The sequence below is a fragment of the Procambarus clarkii genome, unplaced genomic scaffold (genome assembly GCF_040958095.1).
Source record: "Procambarus clarkii isolate CNS0578487 unplaced genomic scaffold, FALCON_Pclarkii_2.0 HiC_scaffold_115, whole genome shotgun sequence".
NCBI classification, from domain to species: domain Eukaryota; kingdom Metazoa; phylum Arthropoda; class Malacostraca; order Decapoda; family Cambaridae; genus Procambarus; species Procambarus clarkii.
Window position 1 is genome coordinate 1,601,956 of NW_027189148.1, and position 11,469 is coordinate 1,613,424.

Sequence of the window (11,469 nt, forward strand, 5' to 3'; positions counted from 1 at the left end):
ATGCTGAATATCCCCTATAATTTTGTTTTGTTTGTTTGTTATGTACACATTCCAAATGAAATCAATATAAATGTTATTATTAATGTTTGAAAGTTGATTGTCTACTTGAATCTCTCTATTAAAGTGTGTGTGGCTCCGGATGGAGCCTGGTTATGGTATTTGTCGTGGTGGGTGGCAGAAGTGCTTACTTCTTCTCTGTCTTCTTTGGCAAAAGAACTGCCTGAATGTTTGGAAGAACACCTCCCTGTGCAATGGTTACGCCAGACAGAAGTTTGTTGAGTTCTTCGTCGTTGCGGATGGCCAACTGCAAGTGACGTGGGATGATACGGGTCTTCTTGTTGTCACGTGCGGCATTACCGGCGAGCTCCAGAACTTCGGCAGCGAGGTATTCCATGACGGCTGCCAGGTAGACAGGAGCGCCAGCACCGACGCGTTCGGCGTAGTTGCCCTTACGCAGCAGACGGTGAATTCTGCCCACGGGGAACTGAAGTCCGGCCCTGCTGGAGCGAGACTTTGACTTGCCCTTCACTTTGCCTCCCTTGCCGCGTCCTGACATTGCTGCTGCTGTTGTGGGTTTGTGGTGTTTTATGCCGCCCCGCAGATCGAGCTTCGTGTTATATACCCCGCTCAGGATCAAGGGAGCCCGCCACTGACCAATCAGCGCGCTCCGCCACGCGACCCGCTCTGAGCTGAGTCGCGAGCGGGATATAAAAGGAAAGCTCGCCTCGCGCAAAAGTTCATTATTGTATCGCAACGCCAGCCAGCACGAGCATCATCATGCCACCCAAGGCATCTGGAAAGGCTGCCAAGAAGGCCGGAAAGGCCCAGAAGGCCATTGCCAAGGGCGATAAGAAAAAGAAGCGCAGGAGGAAGGAGAGCTACAGCATCTACATCTACAAAGTGCTGAAGCAGGTCCACCCCGACACTGGTATCTCTTCCAAAGCCATGTCGATCATGAACTCGTTCGTGAACGACATCTTCGAGCGCATCGCCGCCGAGGCTTCTCGCCTGGCCCACTACAACAAGCGTTCCACCATTACCAGTCGGGAGATCCAGACGGCTGTAAGGCTCCTGTTGCCCGGAGAACTGGCCAAGCACGCCGTCTCTGAGGGCACTAAGGCCGTCACCAAGTACACCTCCTCCAAGTAAACGGCTTACTTACTGCCCTGTGGTGGTGGCTTGGCCTCAAACCAACAAACTCGGCTCCATTGGAGCCACACTTTAATTTCTAAAGAGATTGTGAGTGTTAGACACCAATACTATTATAACAAAAACCTCTGTCACTGAAAGCAAATAGCTATAAAATGAGAATATTTATGAAACTGTCTGTGTGTGTTTCTCTCTCTCAGTCTCTGTCTGTCTGTCTGTCTGTCTGTCTCTGTCTTGTCTGTCTCTGTCTTGTCTGTCTGTCTGTCTGTCTGTGTCTCTCTCTCTCTCTCTCTCTCTCCTCTCTCTCTCTCTCTCTCTCTCTCTCTCTCTCTCTCTCTCTCTCTCTCTCTCTCTCTCTCTCTCTCTCTCTCAACACATATAAGCACTCGGTATCTTTTTTTTTTTCTAGAGATTAGAGATTCATTGTTATGTTCCACATTAGGATTACTATGCAGGCCACCCTCTTAGGTTTGAAAATGTCAAGAAAACGGTTAATTTAAAATGTCATCTCCTAACTTAACAGATTAAGCCAGAGGACCGAAAACAGAATAAAACAGGACTGGACAGTATGTCACTTATACAAGCTGCTTTTATTTCTAGTACAGTATGACAATTTTTATTTTGGGGGGGGGGGGGGGGGGGGGGGGGGGGGGGTGGGTGATCCTTGACAGTGCATAAGAGCGAAAAGCGACGGCGTTTTGTTTGTAAGAGAACAGGTTGTACTACAAATGACTTGATTTATTGATATCACGTGTATGTATGACACCTAAATTAGTGTATTTGTTTATTTATTTATTTATTTATTATATGTGTAGATGAAGGTTAATTCATATGACTGATGCTAGGAATGTCTGAAATCTCCTTAGAAGGATATTTTGGCCCTGAGAAGGGCCGAGTTTGGTGTATACTAGGGTGGTCGATTTAGCTTATGCACGCTCTCCACGGATACGGCGGCGAGCAAGCTGAATGTCCTTTGGCATGATGGTGACACGCTTGGCGTGGATGGCACAGAGGTTAGTGTCCTCGAAGAGACCGACCAGGTAAGCCTCGGATGCCTCCTGTAAAGCCATGACGGCAGACGACTGGAAGCGAAGATCGGTCTTGAAGTCCTGGGCAATCTCGCGCACCAGACGCTGGAAGGGAAGTTTCCTGATGAGCAACTCGGTGCTCTTCTGGTAACGACGGATCTCACGCAGGGCGACCGTTCCGGGCCTGTAACGGTGAGGCTTCTTCACACCCCCTGTGGCAGGAGCAGACTTGCGTGCTGCCTTGGTGGCCAGCTGCTTACGAGGAGCCTTGCCTCCCGTGGACTTGCGAGCAGTCTGCTTGGTGCGAGCCATGGTGAACAACTGTGGTTTGTGGCTGGCCGGCGCCGAAAAATTTTTGCTTATATACGCCGTCTCGAGGCGCTTGCCTCGAGCGCCATTGGCTGCTCGACTCGCCCTACGTCACCCCCCCCCGTTGCCCCTCCCCTCCTTCCTCTGGCTGCAGCCAACAGGCGGCTCACCTCAATCACTATTATTCGCTGATTTTGCTCTATTTTTTGGATTTGTGCAAAAGTCATTTCACAGGGACGTGAAACAGACGAGTAGGCAACTGCAGTTTTGAAAGCGTTGTGAGAAAGCCGTGTCTACTCGACCACAAGCGTAAGTAAGGGCAGGCAGGAGTTTGCAATGCTACTAGTACGTCCGCTTGATGGATATAGTCGGGAAATCGTGCGGGCATTCGTCAATTCGATTCACACAACTTCAACACATGACTGGACGCGGCAAGGGAGGCAAGGGACTCTCGGAAAGGGTGGCGCCAAGCGTCATCGTAAGGTGCTACGTGACAACATCCAGGGCATCACCAAGCCCGCTATTCGTCGCTTAGCTCGTCGTGGCGGCGTGAAGCGTATTTCGGGTCTCATCTACGAAGACCCGTGGGCGTCCTGAAGGTGTTCCTCGAGCGTCATCCGTGATGCTGTAACCTACACGGACACACGCCAAGAGGAAGACCGTCACTGCTATGGACGTGGTGTACGCTCTGAAGCGCCAGGGTCGTACCCTCTACGGATTCGGCGGATAAGAGCTTGGCTAATCCATCGATTCCACCCACCACCACCTCAAAACGGACCTAATTAGGTCCCTATACTTTTTTTTACTGAAGGGCTTAATAGACGATAACATAAATTGTTTTGATATCAGCTAGCACATTGGGTCTTATGAAATCTATTTTTTATCCTCGCATGCTTAAAGGGACTCTGATTGGGAGGGAGGGGGGGGGGGGGGGGAAGGTTTGTTACGTTATATACTAGCAGAGCAGGATCATTGGTGGGGGGGGGGGGGGGTGAGGGGAGAGAGAGAGAGAGAGAGAGAGAGAGAGAGAGAGATCTTTCCCAACTCTTCCTTTTTACATGAGTGAGCTACCCGTTTTATTCATTTTATCCTTCTCAGAGCTGTTTTGATAGTATCCAAATGATGGTAAATGAAAAGGGAGGACACGAATATCTACCCAGAATTCAGGACTGGCAATCGATATGCATGTTTGAGTGCGAATCTTTTTCTCTCTCAACTTAGGTATACGTTTATGTCGTACCTAAAAGCGAGAACCACACTATTGGGACAAGTATGCAAGGCCCAATTTTCCTAACAAGCACAGTTAATTTTGTTATTTTCGAACATTTCTTTCCAAATTGGTTTATCCAATTAACAGTATTATATTAAGATCATGAATTGCTGGGTTAGGTTAGGTTAGGTTAGCTTAGCTTAGGTTAGGTTAGGTTAGGTTAGGTTAGGTTAGGTTAGCTTAGCTTGGGTTAGCTTAGGTTAGGTTAGGTTAGCTTAGCTTGGGTTAGCATAGGTTAGGTTAGGTTTGATTACATTTCTATGTTAGATTTAACTCAAATTCAAAACAATTGCAGTCATTCGGCTTGTTAGTCAACTTGCCTCTAATAGGGGCAATTTGTCTAACAAGACTATTTAGTTTTGTGTGCATATATATATATATATATATATATATATATATATATATATTATATATATATATAATATATATATATATATATATATATTATATATATTATAGCTTCAAGACTCCGAACCAATATAGAAGCATCAAGAGGAAGTGCTTGTGTTATGGGCCAATAGGCCTTCTGCAGTTACTTCCATTCTTATGTTTTTATTCCCATTGGTTCGTGTTTTATCTTGTGTAAATGTCAATCACCTTACCCAAAACTTTGGTACCATATCACCTCACCCATGTGTATATATAAATATATATATATATATATATATATATATATATATATATATATATATATATATATATATATATATATATAATATACAGAGTAAATCTACCCCAAAAGTAATGATTTATTTGTCTACAAAACTAAACTCTTTTTGGAATCATATGAGGCCCCTCCACTGAGGGGGGAGGCCTGGATGTTTATTGTCATGTGTATTCATGCTGCTTGCATGTCGTCGTTTATTTTGCCTTTGTTGTTTTCTTGACAGCTTTCTTTGCCTTGGGTGGTTTGGGAGATTTTGAAGCTCTCTTTATTTTGGGCTTTTTGTTCCCAACAACAAGCTGCTGCTGCTGCTGCTTCTTTTTCAAGGCTGTAGGTGGTTTGTTGCTTGTGGCGGCTTTCTTGGGAGTTACCACGGCCTTCTTTGCTGCTGTAGATGGTTTCTTGGTTGTGGTGGCTTTCTTGGGAGTTAGAACGGCCCTCTTCTCTGCTACGGCCAGCTTGAATGATCCACTAGCTCCACTTCCCTTGGTCTGAACAAGAATGCCGTCAGCCACTGCTTTCTTGAGAAATCTTCGGATGTAAATGGCGATCTTGGCAGCCTCGACTTTGTTGTTGGCAACAACGTACTTCTTGATTGCTTGTAGAGACGAGCCCTTACGGTCTTTGAGTGCTGCGACCGCGGCTAGAACCATTTGACTAGTTTTCGGGTGAGCAACCTGGACGCGAGGTTTCCTGGTGGTGGCCACCACAGCAGCAGCAGCCGCAGCCTTCTTGGTAGGCTTTGCTTCTACCATGATGATGATGAGATAACCAAGGTGATGAGAGACGCTCAGACAGTCACGGGGGAATGATGCTGCCGCCGCTTGAGCCGAACCTATTTATGTGCCGGCACGGTACAGAAGCTGCAACCTGGCAACTCGTCCACCAATCACGACGGTTGGTTTTACGGCTCCGAAACCTGGATCCCATATCTTCTCTAAAATAGAAGCATTTGTTCATGTTCTTTGTAAAAGTATCATAAAGCAGGACAGATGAGACAAATATCATAAAAACTGAAGAGCAGATGAGCACACACATGTTTGTATTACAAAAGAAAATCCACAAATTCATTAGAAATTGGCAGGGCAGGCTGAGGAAGTAGGTAGATGTAAAATGTCTGTAAATGGCGAAAGAACATAAACCCAAGACTGAATAAACGATGTTAAATATCCATGCCAAGGAGACAAAAATATGTTAGGATACAATTACCATTAAGACACCACAAGCAGGTCCGTATCCTGCCGCGATGACTTAAAAGAGTTGGTTATTAGCCACAATGTGTAGGCAGTCTCATGCCAACGGCCATACCACGTTGAGAACACCGCTTCTCGTCCGATCAGCGAAGTTAAGCAACGTTGGGTTTGGTTAGTACTTGGATGGGTGACCGCCTGGGAACACCAAATGCTGTTGGCAATAATGTTTTTTGTTTTGTTTTGTTTTGTTTCGTTTGTTTTTGTTTGAATGGCTGGCTCCACGGGAAATTCACGGAGTTGTGTGGAATAAGGCCTGGTAAAATGAATTAATATGTATGTCATGTTTAAAACAAACTCGCTTAATATAGATATTGTGTGAGGCTTTATACAAAAACAAACAACCAAAACAAAACATGTTGTATATATATATAGCTTAATCCGGGTTTGAACTCGCAACTCCAAGAATACGCATCACTTATATACACTTTACCACTGGACCACTGCTGCAGGACACAAGCTTGATGCTGAGGTATCAATTTAATGACGTAAATGCCATTTCCACAAATAAATGATAATTAAAAAGTATTTGTATGTACAAATCTTTTCTGTTTAAAAGGCTACAATATCAGTTACTGATATAATTTGTGTTAATGTTTCTATACCCACAAGAAGGCATATTTTTGCTTATATGTAAAGGGTACGGAGAACGAATCCACAGACCATCATTCCCCTCCCCTTCCCTCCCCCCCCCCCCCCCAACTCCCACCTACTACCACCACCACCACCACCACCACCAATCACCACCAATCACCACCAATCACCACCAATCACCACCAATCACCACCACCACATCTAACCGAAAACCCCCTAACACATCAACCCTCCCCCCAATCAACAGGCGAAATAATAACCCTCAAATGCCTGCCTGCCTGCCTGCCTGCAAGCCAATACTAACGGTCTTCTCAGAAAGAAAATCTCTTTGTATCTGTATTACTTGATGAAATGTATGATTCTAATAATGAAAATAAATTTTGATGTCGGTTGTATGAGCATAATGACCAATATGCACATGATATGAATGAATTAAATAGTGTAGTTTTAAGTAATTAGGTTGTAGACACATTAAGCGGATATGATATTTGACGCGTCCAGAACTGGTGATTTTTGGTTTAGTTTTAAATGCACCACCACCACCACCACCACCATTGCTTCCCCAGAGCCTAATTAAGGACCGGTAAAAGGAGTCAATATGTATGTCATCTATAAAACCAAAGAATGAATAAAAAAACACACACACAAACCTACATAATAGTATTAGGAAGATTGTATGGCAAAAAAAAAAAAGTATTATTCCCATTGGGTCGTTTGAACTCGCGACTTCCAAAATACCAGCCACACACCTTACCACCCAGCCACCATAGAGTTGGTATAATTGTGCAACTTTAGTTATAAAAGTAAAGTTCTTATTGTCTCAAATCTTATTGTCTGTTCTATGAAAAGGCATGATGTAAATTATGTATTTTTTGAATGATTGAATTGTAGGCACATTAAGCGGATTCGATATTTGATATATCCAGAAAAGGTGATTTCTGTTCAGTTTTAAAATGCATCACCGTTAACGCTAAAGGACTGGTAAAACGACTCGATGTTTGTCATTTTTAAAATAAACACTAAAACTAGGCCCTTAACATATATAATGTTTGAATATAAATTGAATGCATATAAATACAAAGTGGGAGTGGCTGGCTGGCTGGCTGGCTGGCTGGCTGGCTGGCTGGCTGGCTGCCTGCCTGCCTGCCTGCCTGCCTGCCTGCCTGCCTGCCTGCCTGCTGCTGGCTGGCTGGCTGGCTGGGCTGGCTGGCTGGCTGGCTGGCTGGCTGGCTGGCTGGCTGGCTGGCTGGCTGGCTGCCTGCCTGCCTGCCTGCCCGCCCGCCCGCCCGCCCGCCCGCCCGCCTGCTTGCCTTGCCTTGCCTTGCCTTGCCTTGCCTGTCCTGTCCTGTTATTGCCTTGCCTTGCCTTGCCTTGCCTTGCCTTGCCTTGCCCTGCCCTGCCCTGCCTTGGCTGCAGCTGGCTGGCTGGCCGTAAATCAACTCTTAACAACACCATACCACACCACACCATCACTCATCACCCATCACCCACCACCGGCCCCAGTCTCCCAGCCTCTCTTATATACCCGAGCAGGCCCTTTAAATTATTTGAATTGTTGCACTTCGGCCAATGGCAGGCACGATCGCTGCTGCTCAAACATATTCTGGTTCACAAGTATTATAATATATTATATTATATTATATTATATATATATATATTATATATATATATATATATATATATATATATATATATATATATATATATATATATATATATATATATATATATTCATGAAACACATTAAAACCTTGATCATTTATTCATTCATTACGTCTAGTGAAGAATTGCTTTTGTTCATTTGTATGATTAAAAATTAATAATATGAATTCCTCGCTTAAAGTAAAATATAAAATATATATTGGATTTATATGATTGGTTAATATTCCAAGTGATGCTGAATATCCCCTATAATTTTGTTTTGTTTGTTTGTTATGTACACATTCCAAATGAAATCAATATAAATGTTATTATTAATGTTTGAAAGTTGATTGTCTACTTGAATCTCTCTATTAAAGTGTGTGTGGCTCCGGATGGAGCCTGGTTATGGTATTTGTCGTGGTGGGTGGCAGAAGTGCTTACTTCTTCTCTGTCTTCTTTGGCAAAAGAACTGCCTGAATGTTTGGAAGAACACCTCCCTGTGCAATGGTTACGCCAGACAGAAGTTTGTTGAGTTCTTCGTCGTTGCGGATGGCCAACTGCAAGTGACGTGGGATGATACGGGTCTTCTTGTTGTCACGTGCGGCATTACCGGCGAGCTCCAGAACTTCGGCAGCGAGGTATTCCATGACGGCTGCCAGGTAGACAGGAGCGCCAGCACCGACGCGTTCGGCGTAGTTGCCCTTACGCAGCAGACGGTGAATTCTGCCCACGGGGAACTGAAGTCCGGCCCTGCTGGAGCGAGACTTTGACTTGCCCTTCACTTTGCCTCCCTTGCCGCGTCCTGACATTGCTGCTGCTGTTGTGGGTTTGTGGTGTTTTATGCCGCCCCGCAGATCGAGCTTCGTGTTATATACCCCGCTCAGGATCAAGGGAGCCCGCCACTGACCAATCAGCGCGCTCCGCCACGCGACCCGCTCTGAGCTGAGTCGCGAGCGGGATATAAAAGGAAAGCTCGCCTCGCGCAAAAGTTCATTATTGTATCGCAACGCCAGCCAGCACGAGCATCATCATGCCACCCAAGGCATCTGGAAAGGCTGCCAAGAAGGCCGGAAAGGCCCAGAAGGCCATTGCCAAGGGCGATAAGAAAAAGAAGCGCAGGAGGAAGGAGAGCTACAGCATCTACATCTACAAAGTGCTGAAGCAGGTCCACCCCGACACTGGTATCTCTTCCAAAGCCATGTCGATCATGAACTCGTTCGTGAACGACATCTTCGAGCGCATCGCCGCCGAGGCTTCTCGCCTGGCCCACTACAACAAGCGTTCCACCATTACCAGTCGGGAGATCCAGACGGCTGTAAGGCTCCTGTTGCCCGGAGAACTGGCCAAGCACGCCGTCTCTGAGGGCACTAAGGCCGTCACCAAGTACACCTCCTCCAAGTAAACGGCTTACTTACTGCCCTGTGGTGGTGGCTTGGCCTCAAACCAACAAACTCGGCTCCATTGGAGCCACACTTTAATTTCTAAAGAGATTGTGAGTGTTAGACACCAATACTATTATAACAAAAACCTCTGTCACTGAAAGCAAATAGCTATAAAATGAGAATATTTATGAAACTGTCTGTGTGTGTTTCTCTCTCTCAGTCTCTGTCTGTCTGTCTGTCTGTCTGTCTCTGTCTTGTCTGTCTCTGTCTTGTCTGTCTGTCTGTCTGTCTGTGTCTCTCTCTCTCTCTCTCTCTCTCTCTCTCTCTCTCTCTCTCTCTCTCTCTCTCTCTCTCTCTCTCTCTCTCTCTCTCTCTCTCTCTCTCTCTCTCTCAACACATATAAGCACTCGGTATCTTTTTTTTTTTCTAGAGATTAGAGATTCATTGTTATGTTCCACATTAGGATTACTATGCAGGCCACCCTCTTAGGTTTGAAAATGTCAAGAAAACGGTTAATTTAAAATGTCATCTCCTAACTTAACAGATTAAGCCAGAGGACCGAAAACAGAATAAAACAGGACTGGACAGTATGTCACTTATACAAGCTGCTTTTATTTCTAGTACAGTATGACAATTTTTATTTTGGGGGGGGGGGGGGGGGGGTGGGTGATCCTTGACAGTGCATAAGAGCGAAAAGCGACGGCGTTTTGTTTGTAAGAGAACAGGTTGTACTACAAATGACTTGATTTATTGATATCACGTGTATGTATGACACCTAAATTAGTGTATTTGTTTATTTATTTATTTATTTATTATATGTGTAGATGAAGGTTAATTCATATGACTGATGCTAGGAATGTCTGAAATCTCCTTAGAAGGATATTTTGGCCCTGAGAAGGGCCGAGTTTGGTGTATACTAGGGTGGTCGATTTAGCTTATGCACGCTCTCCACGGATACGGCGAGCAAGCTGAATGTCCTTTGGCATGATGGTGACACGCTTGGCGTGGATGGCACAGAGGTTAGTGTCCTCGAAGAGACCGACCAGGTAAGCCTCGGATGCCTCCTGTAAAGCCATGACGGCAGACGACTGGAAGCGAAGATCGGTCTTGAAGTCCTGGGCAATCTCGCGCACCAGACGCTGGAAGGGAAGTTTCCTGATGAGCAACTCGGTGCTCTTCTGGTAACGACGGATCTCACGCAGGGCGACCGTTCCGGGCCTGTAACGGTGAGGCTTCTTCACACCCCCTGTGGCAGGAGCAGACTTGCGTGCTGCCTTGGTGGCCAGCTGCTTACGAGGAGCCTTGCCTCCCGTGGACTTGCGAGCAGTCTGCTTGGTGCGAGCCATGGTGAACAACTGTGGTTTGTGATGGCCGGCGCCGAAAAATTTTTGCTTATATACGCCGTCTCGAGGCGCTTGCTCGAGCGCCATTGGCTGCTCGACTCGCCTACGTCACCCCGTTGCCCCTCCCCTCCTTCCTCTGGCTGCAGCCAACAGGCGGCTCACCTCAATCACTATTATCGCTGATTTTGCTCTATTTTTTGGATTTGTGCAAAAGTCATTTCACAGGGACGTGAAACAGACGAGTAGGCAACTGCAGTTTTGAAAGCGTTGTGAGAAAGCCGTGTCTACTCGACCACAAGCGTAAAGTAAGGGCAGGCAGGAGTTGCAATGCTACTAGTACGTCCGCTTGATGGGATATAGTCGGGAAATCGTGCGGGCATTCGTCAATTCGATTCACACAACTTCAACACCATGACTGGACGCGGCAAGGGAGGCAAGGGACTCGGAAAGGGTGGCGCCAAGCGTCATCGTAAGGTGCTACGTGACAACATCCAGGGCATCACCAAGCCCGCTATTCGTCGCTTAGCTCGTCGTGGCGGCGTGAAGCGTATTTCGGGTCTCATCTACGAAGAGACCCGTGGCGTCCTGAAGGTGTTCCTCGAGAACGTCATCCGTGATGCTGTAACCTACACGGAACACGCCAAGAGGAAGACCGTCACTGCTATGGACGTGGTGTACGCTCTGAAGCGCCAGGGTCGTACCCTCTACGGATTCGGCGGATAAGAGCTTGGCTAATCCATCGATTCCACCCACCACCACCTCAAAACGGGACCTAATTAGGTCCCTATACTTTTTTTACTGAAGGGCTTAATAGACGATAACATAAATTGTTTTGATAT

The 11,469-nt window shown here is 46.0% G+C and overlaps 1 non-coding gene across 1 annotated transcript; it reads left to right on the forward strand.

Moving 5' to 3' along the window:
- The first annotated feature begins 5,714 nt into the window (after window positions 1-5,714).
- Window positions 5,715-5,833, forward strand: LOC138360593 (5S ribosomal RNA). The gene has a single exon (XR_011226505.1). It is a non-coding gene; the product is annotated as a 5S ribosomal RNA (ribosomal RNA).
- The last annotated feature ends 5,636 nt before the right edge of the window (window positions 5,834-11,469 follow it).